This window comes from Nomascus leucogenys, chromosome X (genome assembly GCF_006542625.1).
Source record: "Nomascus leucogenys isolate Asia chromosome X, Asia_NLE_v1, whole genome shotgun sequence".
Taxonomy (NCBI): domain Eukaryota; kingdom Metazoa; phylum Chordata; class Mammalia; order Primates; family Hylobatidae; genus Nomascus; species Nomascus leucogenys.
Window position 1 is genome coordinate 4,890,207 of NC_044406.1, and position 11,986 is coordinate 4,902,192.

The 11,986-nt window shown below is 39.7% G+C and overlaps 1 pseudogene; it reads right to left on the bottom strand.

The window, feature by feature from the left end:
* Nucleotides 1–11,122: 11,122 nt before the first annotated feature.
* LOC100582572 lies at nt 11,123–11,668 on the bottom strand (annotated as a pseudogene).
* Nucleotides 11,669–11,986: the final 318 nt, after the last annotated feature.

Sequence of the window (11,986 nt, forward strand, 5' to 3'; positions counted from 1 at the left end):
TATTCTTACAATAAAGTAAGCTAGAGAAAAGAAAATATTGTTAAGAAAATCATAAGGAAGAGAAAATATATTTGCTATTCATTAAGTGGAAGTGGATCACCATAAAGGTCTTTATCCTCCTTGTCTTCACGTTGAATAGGCTGAGGAAGAGGAAAGACTGGCCTTGCTGTCTCAAGGGTAGCAGAGGAAGAATGAACTCTATATGTAAGTGAACCCACACAATTCAGACCTGTGTTGTTCAAGGGACAATTTTATTGAGTTAAGGAAAATATATTATTCAAGTCAATTTCACCTATCCTATCTACATTGTTTTAATGCATGCTACTAGAAAATTCAAAATGACACATGTGGTTTGCACATGTTTCTGTTGGATTATGCTATTGTAAATTGTCCACATCAATAAACTTAGGCTGGGTGTGGTGGCTCACACCTGTAATCTCGGCACTTTGGGAGGCTGAGGCACGAGAATCTCATGAGCCCAGGATTTGGGGACCAGCCTGGACAACACAGCGGGACCTCATCTGCACAAATGTATCTAAAAAACATTAATCAGGCATGGGGGTGTGCACCTGTAGCACTAGCTACATGGGAGGCTGAGGTGGGAGGATTGCTTGAGCCCGGGTATTTGAGGCCTCAGTGAGTTATGGACAACAGAGTGAGATCCTGTCTTTTGAAAATAAAAAAAAAAATGAATACAAGAGCAAAGACATGGAAAGAGCTGAGCTCTTTCTTTAGCTAAGTTACTGGGGACTTTGCCTAGGCAGGTGACATGTGCATCACATGATGCAGGACATGGCTTGCATCTCCCTGGGCCCTCATTAACCCATCCCTAACTCTATCCCCTGAGCATTGCCTCTCCATCTCTTACCTCCTTAACCCCCTTTCTTTGTTTTCTCATAATGTAAACATTGTCCTGCATTCATTAGATGTAAACCTTACAAAAATCATTTGCTGTTTTTTTTTTCCCTTTCCATACAAAACAGTCCCCTTTCTCCTTGATACTGTGTCTGGGACATGCTTTCATCCACTACAGCATTGTTCCACCTTAGAGTGGGAGAAGTGATGTTCCAACATCACTCCTCCCTTCTCTATTCAGAAGACTTAATCTCAACACAAACTCTCCCCTCTCCAAAAACATATTCCTTAGAAAGACTTCTGGCCATGGAGAGAACTACAGGACCATAGAAGTGAGGAAACATTGCCAGCTTTTTCCCTTTATTATGGATGGTCCTAGTTCAACAAGGTCTTCTTTCCCCAAATAAAATTACGCCTGAAATGCAGAAGCCAGTTATTTAATACTTTGGTAGACTTGTCATGGAACCATGACAATAAGACTTAAATATGTATATACATAAATATGTGTATATATATGTATATATAAATATGTATATATATATAAATATGTGTATATATATACATATTAGATCTAGTAAACTTAGAAGTGATTCAAAACAATGGTTTTTAACATTTCCACTTATCTGCCCTTCCATTTAAAGCTCTACCTCACCAGACCAGATCTTGCATAAATGCACATCTTTTAAACAGTACCTTCAAAGAAATTTATTTTGCACACTCACCAATGAGAGTGTTTTAATCAGTTGAAATATAGGTCATAACTTAAACTTCCCATATAGAAAATGCCTGTTTGACATAGAAAGTTATTTTGAGATGTTGGTTGCTAAACACCAGTCTTTAAAATATAATTAACTTGGCCGGGTGCAGTGGCTCACACCTGTAACCATAGCATTTTGGGAGGCCAAGGTGGGTGGATTGCCTGAGCTCAGGAGTTTGAGATCAGCTTAGGCAACATGGTGAAACCCAGTCTCTACTTAAAATACAAAAAGTAGGTGGGTGTGGTGGCAGGTATCTGTAATCCCAGTACTGGGGAAGCTGAGACACAAGAATTGCTTGAACCTAGGAGATGGAGGTTGCAGTGAGCTGAGATTGTGCCACTTCACTCCAGCATGGGCAACAGAGCAAGACTCTGTCTCCAAAAAACAAACAAACAAACAAAACATAATTAACTTGCACAAATGATAGATCCCTGAGAAAGAATCTACTTGTAAAGGGTATCCGAAGGGTATCAGAGGGCAGATTCTAAAACTCTGTAAATCACAGTTGAGATTATCAATGAAATTGTGTCCCCTCCTTGCTAAGGAAAGGTGAGGAGGACACAGTATGTCTTACTTTAGGATTCCCTCTGGGGTAGGCTGAATAATGGCCCCCAAATTTCTCCATGTCCTAATCCCCAGAACCTGTAAATATGTGACCTTGCATGGCAAAATGAACTTTGCAGATGTGGTTAGGTTAAGGACATTGAGATGGGGAGATTGTCCTGGATTATGCAGATGGGTTGTCATAAAAGGGATGCAGTGGGGTCAGAGGCAGAGAAAAAGATGAGACAGCAACAACAATGAAAACAGATACTAGAGTGACACAGAGCCATGAGCTAGGGGATGTGAACACCTTCTAGAAGCTAGAGAAAGCAAAGAGCTGACTGCTTCCTAGAGCCTCCATAAGAAATCAGCCTGCTGGGGGGAATGCAATTTAGTTCAGCCAGCAGTTTAGAGACTTCTTCAAGAACTTACATCAGAGTTACCATTTGACTCAGCAAACCTATTACCAGGTATCCACCCAAAGGAAAATAAATCACTCTACCAAAAAGACACATGCAGTTGCATGTTCAGCACAGCAGTATTTACAATAGCAAAGACATGGAATCAACCTACGTGCCCATCAATGATGGACTGTATAAAGACAATGTGGTAAGTATATATCATGAAGTAATATGCAGTCATATAAAAAGAACAAAATTATGTCCTTTGCAGCAACATGGATGCAGTTGAAGGCCATTATGCTAAGTGAACTAATTCAGAAACAGAAAAACAAATGCCATGTTGATATGGTTTGGCTGTGTCTCCAACCAAATCTCATCCTGAATTGTAGCTCCCATAATCCCCACATATCATGGGAAGGACCCTGTGGGAAGTAACTGAATTATGGGGGTGGGTTTTTTCTTGTGCTGTTCTCATGACCGTAAGTCTCATGAGATCTGTGCAGTTCCCCTGCACAGATCTTATGAGTGTGCATTTCCCCTGCACACTATCTCTTGCCTGCCACCATGTAAGATGTGCCTTTGCTCCTCCTTTGCATTCCACCATGATTTTGAGGCCTCCCAGCCATGTGGAACTGTGAGTCTATTAAACCTCTTTTTCTTTATAAATTACCCAGTCTCAGGTATTTCTTTATATCAGTATGCAAATGGACCAATACATAGGTTCTTATTTATAAGTGGGAGCTAAACAACAGATACACATGGACATAAAGATTGGGACAATAGACACTGGGGTTTTGAATGGTGGGAGGAAGGGGAGGCAACTGTTGAAAAACTTCTGGTTGGGTACAATATTCACTACCTGAGCAATGGGATCATTAGAAGCCCAAACCTCAGCATCACACAATATACCCTAGTAACAAACCTGCACATGTGTTCCCTAAATCCAAAATAAAAGTTGAAATTAAAAAAAAAAAATTAGCCATGCCAACAGTTTGATTTTAGGACTTCTGACCTCCAATTCTATAAGGGAATAAGTTTCTTATTTTAAGTCACTATATTTGTAATAATTTTTATACCAGCAAAAGAAAACTAATACACCTTCCCCCATCCAGAACCTTTGTTAACTCTTCATTTTCCCTCATCTGATAGACTCTCACCTTTTCTTATTTTCCCCTTCTGTAAGGACGGTTGACTGAAACTAGCTTGTACTGGTTCATGGAAACCAACTGGGGACATCTCCCATCGCCAATTCAATAACAACATTTTGCAACTTGGATTCAGACATGATAGGAGTATTTACCTCATGGAAATTGGAAAATGCTCTAAATTAGCCCCTCAAGACACTCCTTCATGAGACTTCAATTTTCTTTAAAATTCACCAATCATTCCCACTTTCTTGGGTAATAGGTTTGGAAAACATCAGGAAATTTTGCTTTGGAGTCCTTGCCCTAGGTTCAATGATTTTTATTATAATGTAGATATATCTGGTTGAATATTGACTTGGTATAACACCTAAAATATACTTCATAGTAACAGGTGTATGTAAAATATTTTAAAGCATTGACATGAACTAGAATTAGAGTAATCTTAGGAAGTATTTACAGGTAGAATAGATGGGAAGAACAGAATATAAAGTAGACGTTAAGAAATAAGGCAGATTTGGTTGTAGAACAATTGACGGTCTATATGTGCAGAAAGATAGAAGCGAATACAAGGAAGATAACTGTTTAAAGCGATTTGGAAAGAAGAATTAGTACTAGATGATAGCAGATCTTTCCACTTCAGTATAAGCCTTCTATATGTATTGAATATAGGAATAACACATACAAACCACATGCCTTGTTAGTATAATTCAAAATAACTGATTTTGCGTGCATGAAAAAGAAATGTCACTACTTATACAAATCTATGCCACGATGTTGACATTCGAGACTGCAGGAAAACTGGAGTCATTGAAGGATGCCTTTGCACCAAATCTGATCAGGGGTAGGTAATTTTTTGCCTTGAAGTCTTCCCTTGGGTGCGTCTTGAATACCTCTTCTCTCTTTTCTGTAGTGATTGATGTATCCTCTTTGGGACTTGGTGTATCTTTACACTTTTCCATCTTGCCAATTTTACACATTGGCAGTGAGAATTTCTGCTGTTTGCGTCTTCAGCAAAATCTCAGTCCTTTTGTACTTCCACACAAGGCTATTTTTACTTTCAGTCTTATTCTTAATCGCTCCTGCTGTGTCAGAAACGCAGGCAATATAGGGCTAGTAAATCCTCAGTAACTGCCTCTCCAGAGGACTTGGGGTGGAGGTTTGATTTGCAATGTTTGTCAATTTCTACGGTGTAGATACTCCCACTGAGACTGATTTCAAGTGAACAGTGTGATGTCGTTGAATGTGGAGTTGGGAGGGGATGAACTCAGTTGGCCAGTCCCCCCAAAATTTGGTGTTGAATGTAAAGCAACTCTGGGCACCACTGTTTGAAGTCAAACCAGGTAGACAAAGCCTGTTCATAAAGTCAACTAAAACAACTCAACAACAACAAATACACAAATTACCCCAGGAAAAAGTGGGCAAAAGGGCATGAGTAGACATTTTTAAAAAGAAGACATACAAAAGCCAATGAGTCTATGAAAACTCTTCATCATCTCAAATCATCAGAGACCACAATCATCACTGTTGTGATCCAAGTCAAAACCACAATGAGATATCATCTTTTGCCAGTCAGAATGGCTATAATTAAAAACTCAGAAAGCAGCAGATGTTGGTGAGGATGTGAAGAAAAGGGAATGCTTATGCACTGTTGACGGGAATGTAAATTAGTAGAACCTCAGTGGAAAACTGGAGATTTCTCAAATAACTAAAAATAGAACTACCGTTGATTTAACAATGCCACTACTGGGTATCTACCCAAAGGAAAAGAAATTGTTGTATAAAAACGATACCTGCACTTGTACATTTATTGCAGCACAACTCACAATAGGAAAGATATAAAATCAACCCGGGTTCCCATCAATGGTGGACTGGATAAAGAAAATATGGTATAATACACTATGCAATATTACGCAGCCATAAAAAGAAGAAAATCATGTCTTTTGCAGCAACATGGATGGAACTGGAGGCCATTATCTTAAGTGAAGTAACTCAGAAAGGAAAATTAAATGCTGCATATTCTCACTCACAAGTGGAAGCTGAATAATGTACACATGGACAAAGAGAGTGGAATAATAGAAATTGGAGGCTTATGAAGGGATTGAGGGATGGGAAATTTCTTAATGGGTATAAACTACACTATTTAGTTGATGGCTACACTAAAAGCCAGGCTTCATTACTGTGCAAGATATCTATGTAATAGAATTGCACATGTACCCCCTAAATACATACTTTAAAAAAGAAAGAATAACTATCTTTATAAAAAGGGAAATCTAGGAAGCTTCCATAATCCATACTGTAACTCCAATAAAGTTGTAACTGTGAGGTCCTGCACTGGGTGTCCCAATACAAAATCTGTAAAAAAAAATTAAATAAAATGAAGTTGTCAGAGCACAGAATTGTGCATGTGGGAAAGATACTAGGTTTCAAATCTGGGAGTGTACACCCACCCACCAGCATTGATTCTCATGAGATTTACAGCTTTCCTCATGCCAAGAAGTCATTGGCGCTTGCAATCATACAAATGAGGAGAATGAAAGGATTGTGGAAATACCGACAGCCTTATAGCAGTCTACTAAATATAGAGCTCTGCAGAGGCAAAAGAGAGATAATTCATGCATTAGAGTAAATCCAACTAAACTTTCTTTGAACAGATCAGAGCATCCATGGGAAACAACAGGGTTGAAAAACATGCAGCTTTTCTCCTTTAGGGAAAAATTTGGCCTCAGATGAGCATTTATGATTGTTGTAAAAAGCGGGGAAAAGTTATGCATATATTAAAGAATAGATATTTTTGTAATACCACACCCCAGCTAGAATAGTGCTGTTCAGTGAAAGTTCATATTTCCCAAAACACAGCCGTGAAGCTGGAAAAGCCAGTATCTCAGTAAGATGCTTCTATCTGAGAAAAAAAAAAAAAAAAAAAAAAAAAAAAAATCTGCAAAAGGCTAAAGAAACTATCCTAAGATGGTATGTTTTTATGCAATATTTTATTTTTGAAGGATTAGCTAACCTACCTCTTTCTCTTACCAATTTTTCAGATAGAAACATTGGCTTTAAGGGAACAGCCATGTAACAGATTCAAGGGAGCACTTGTCTTGTTGGCTTTAATTTCTAGAGGATCACACCCATCCATGACAATATGCTTTGTATTTCTGAGGAAGGAATTTCCTCATGGAACTACAAATGTACAGCAGGAAATGGATAGAAAGTCAGAGGACATTCAGTGTTGCAAAAGGACTTGGTCCTGCTCTCTGATTCTGGGGAAAAAACCTGAAACAAACAAACAAAAAAAACAACCTAGGGAGATGACATGGCCCTAGAGAGGTTTGGCTGCATGGTGTGCCCAGGTGAAGAGGGCCATGGTGGCCTCTCATTTCCTGACATTCAACACAAATCAGAACTGGAAACCACAGCAGGACAAAGCAAATCTCATCTCCTTACATGGAGCAAAGTCAAAGTCCAGATTCATTTTCCACAGAAGCTGAAGACCAGAAAGTACCACTGAATCTCTGTGGAAGATTTTGCATTTTACAAGCACCCCAGGGAAAACTGTGTGCTGTGGTTGGTTTGCTAAATGAACTGGGATAATATTTTCTCCATTTCACTTTAACTAGAAAATTAGGTTTAAAAAGTATAGTTGTATTTCTTAGATGCCAGTGTTTAAAGACTGAGCTTCACACTAATGACATTCAGAGATGGCCATCAAATAGGTGACCTAAGAAACCCTGGATGGAAGCTCATGCATAATTGTGTTTTACACTAATTTGCATGGAAATTTTGATTAATGCAACCAAAAAGTTAAGTCCACAATCTAGATTCAATATTAAGGTAATCACATCCAAAGGAGAGAGACAGTATTAAAGGGAAACAGGTGGAATAAAAACTAAATTAACAAACAAGGAAGCTGATGGAAAGTTACATCACTTGCCAGAGAAGACAGGGTCTATACTGTACACAAAAAGTCTACCTGAAGCAAAGCTGTGCTCCAAGGGAATTGTGTCTTAGGTAGTATCCCTATTATTCTCTACTTGGTACTTTTTTCTCTTTTACTGGTAAAAAATGATTTCTCATTTAAGACCATCCAAAAACCCACTTTTGTCTATGAGCCATGCAGGATTCCAGCTCCAGGGCATCCAGGCTTGCGGGGTTTCCAGTCTGGGGCCTGCTTTTGATCTTTCAACACATTTTCTTAGCATTCTAAACTCTTCTACGTCAACACCCACATAAACAGATTCAAGACAGCATCTTTCTTGTTGGTTTTAATTTCTAGACCAAACTCATTAAAGACAATACATTTGGTGTTTCTGAGGAGGGGATTTCCTCAGGCGGCTAAAAGTGTGTGATGGAAACTCAATAGAGGGGCAGAGGACATTCAAGAAGATACTGTCAATTAATTTCTGCACCTGTTCTTAGGGTTCTAAACCTTTCTCAGCCTTGTGCCCCAAATGCCCAAGAATAACTGGTTTAAAGCACTGATTCAATCTTTCCTGCAACACAGTTAATGGGTGATAACGATGATTGTGACTAATTTAAAGAAAATATTGACTTGCAAACAGACACCTCAAACGCTTTAAACTATGATTTCTTAACTCCAGTACCAGTGACATTGGGTGTGGATGATTCTTGCGGAGAGAAGGCACAGTCCTGTTTATCATAGAATATTTATCAGCTTCTCTAGCTTCTACCCACTAGATTCTGGTAGGATTCACCACCTTCCCAGGCTGCAACCACCAAAAATGGTCTCTAACTCTGCTAAATGTCATCTTGAGAGCAAAATTGCTCCCATGGATAGCCATGGATTTATTTAATTTCAAAACTACTGACAGTAGGCAGGGTTGAAATCAGGGTCATGCTGAATAATAGAAAAGATGGTCACTACAAAAAGAAAACCAAGCAAAAACAAAAGTTACCAGCATAGATACACCTAAGGCCATTTTTTTTTTTTTCTGTGAATTTTGGCAAGATATGTTAGCACTGCATTTTTGGGACCAGTAGCCAAGGGAACTTCTTAAGAAATGCAGACCTCAAATGAACCCTGCCGGTAAGACATCTGATATGGTTTGGCTCTGTGTCCCCACCCAAATCTCACCTTGAATTGTCATAATCTCCACGGGTCAAGGGTGGAGCCAGGTGGACATAATTGAATTATGGAGGTGATTCCCTCATACTGTTCTCCTGATAGTGAATGAGTGCTCAGGAGGTATGATGGTTTTATAAGCATCTGGCATTTCCCCTGCTGGTACATTCTCTCTTGCCTGCCGTGATCTAAGATGAAACTTCTGCCCTCCTCCCTGACTGTGAGGCCTCCCCAGCCACGAGGAACTGTAAGTCCATTAAACCTCTTTCTTTTGTAAATTGCCCAGTCTCAGGTATGTCTTTATCAGTAGCGTGAAAACAGACTAATACAACATCAATGGGGATGGACATTATGATGACCCCCACTGCATTGAACAGACCCTCTATGAGGCTCAGGTATGTTTTCAGGTGAGTTAAAAACCCCTTATGAAAAATGTCACCATAATAAATGGTGCCTTCATTTTGTTTAAAACGTTAGTGGAAAATTTATTTATTTATCAAAGTTAGTTGCTTGGATAAATAAATTTCTATTTGAAGACATTAAAAGAAACAACAACAACAAAACCTACTTAGCATAGTTAGCTTAGTAAGAGCTGGGGAAATAATACCTTTAAAAAGTTAATGTTTGGGCCAGGCATGGTGGCTCACACCCGTAATCCCAGCATTTTGGTAGGCGGAGGTGGACAGATCACTTGAGGTCAGGAGTTCGAGACCAGCCTGGCCAACATGGATAAACTCCGTCTCTAGTAAAAATACAAAAATTAGCCAGTTGTGGTGGCTCGCATCTGTAATCTCAGCCACTGGGGAGGCTGAGGCACGAGAATTGCTTGAACCCAGGAGGCAGAGGTTGTAGTGAGCCAAGATCGTACCACTGCACTTCAGCCTGAGCAATAGAGTCAGACTCTGTCTCAAAATTTTTAAAAAGTTAATATGTGGAGTTGGGAATAATGGATTCTGAAGGTGGATCACATTCTGTCTTGAATGCGGTAGGTAGACATGTTTTTTTAACTGTGGAGATGTTTTATTTCTTTCCCACGCTTTTAACATTCTTTGTATTCTGTACTAAAGATCAAGAACTAAACATTCCACTTTTATGTTTCTCCCATGGGGTACTTTTAAATTAAGTTGGTCTCTGGCTATTATATTTAATCTTTTGAGTTTGTTTTTCCCAACAATAAAGCCTGCAGTTTACTAATGTACTGTCAAATGATGTTGAATACGCAGGAGACAGAGCCATTATCTGTCTCAGTAAACAGATTTTTCTCAAACCAAAAGCTAGGGATTAGGTCAATAAGCTTTTATGGCAACTTGTTAGATTTTTCTTAGGAAATCATAAAGATTTTTCTTTCTAGCTCATTTTCAAATTATATGAAATGATCAGAATTAAAAATAAAGAATTTTAGAACTAATATTTTATAAAATTAGGGTCATAAAACCAAGATCCAAGTTGATTTTTAAAAACGTATATACCCAGTGTCTTAGGTCAAGTTTTCTAGAAGAGCCTGGAGAATGGTTCTTGTGCATTAGATTATTTTAGTAATAATAATACTAATATTTATTAAAGCCTTTGTATGTGCTAGACATAATGCTAAGCACCTCACATGATTTCATTTAATTTTCAAAATAATCATATGAAGCAGGTTTTATTATATATTTTTTCAGATTTGGGGGTACATCTGCTTGTTTGTTATATGAGTATATTGCATACTGGTAGGGATTCAGCTTCTAGCATACCCATTACCCAAATAGTGAACATTGTACCCAATAGGTAATTTTCCAAACCTCACGCCCCTCCCTCTTCCATTTCGGAGTCTCCAGTGTTTATTATCTCCATTTTTATGCCCATATGTGCCCACTGTTTAGCTCTCACTTATAAGTGAGAACATACAGTATTTGGTTTTCTGTTTCTGAGTTAATGGACTTAGGACAGTGGCTTCCAGCTTCATCCATATTGCAGTTAAAGACTTGATTTTATTTTATTTTTTCATGGCTGTGTAGTTTTCTTTCTTTCTTTCTTTCTTTCTTTCTTTCTTTCTTTCTTTCTTTCTTTCTTCCTTCCTTCCTTCCTTCCTTCCTTCCTTCCTTCCTTCCTTTCCTCTTTCTTTCTTTCTTTCTTTCTTTCTCTTTCTTTTCTTCTTTCTCTCTCTCTCTCTCTCTTTCTTTCTCTCTCTCTTTCTTTCTCTCTCTCTCTCTTTCTTTCTTTCTTTCTTTCATTATTATTTTTTTTTGGCTGCCCCGAAGGGCAGACAGGTTTATTGGTCAGCAGCCGGGAAAATCAGTGGTTGGACTTGGCCACATGCTGCAGCTCTTCCTTCTTCTTGATGGCATAGGAGTTGGAGGAGCCCTAGGCGGCATTCATGAGCTTATCTGCCAGGCACTCAGCAATGGTCTTGATGTTCCGGAAGGGAGCCTCACAAGCGCCTGTGCGCAGCAGCCAGATGGCCTGATTCACATGGTGCAGTGGGGACACGTCCACAGCCTGTTGTCTCACAGTCCCGGCTCGCCCAATGCGTGTGGAGCCCTCCCAGGGACCACTGTTGATGATGGCGTTCACCAGGACTTGCAGAGGGTTCTTGCCTGTGAGCAGGTGTATGATCTCGAAGGCATACTTGACAATGGGCACAGTCATGAGCTTCTTGCAGTTGTTGCGGCCATGCATCATCATGGAGCTAGTGAGGGGCTCCACAATTGGGCACTGAGCTTTGTGGAAGCATTTGGGGGCATACCACCCTGCACTGTGAGGCAGGTACTTGGCATACTTCTCTATCACTGCAGTGTAATCCTGCAGGGAAATGTCATTGATCTGCACATCATCGGTGCTCCACTTCCCAAAAAGCTTGATGTCAAGGGTCTGTGCCACTGCTGGTGCTGCTGTCTCCCACTCGGTCATCCTGAGAGCATAGCCTGAGAGTCTCTGTCACTCGGCGTGGACCACGCGCCGCCTTGGCACAGAAAGGCAGAGCGGCTGTGTAGTTTTCTATTATGTATATGCACCACATTTTCTTTACCCAGTAAATCATCAATGGACATGATTTTCTGAAGGAGACCTCTCAGGAGAAGGGCAGGACAGCAGGCTGGGGACAGGAGAGCAGAGAGCTAGACTGGATATGGTCCCACCTGGAGCTGTGTTTCAACTTGCACTTCAAATTTAGTCCCATCTTGAGGCAAAATAGCTGACCTATGTTCTCCAGAGGATGCAAAATCGTTG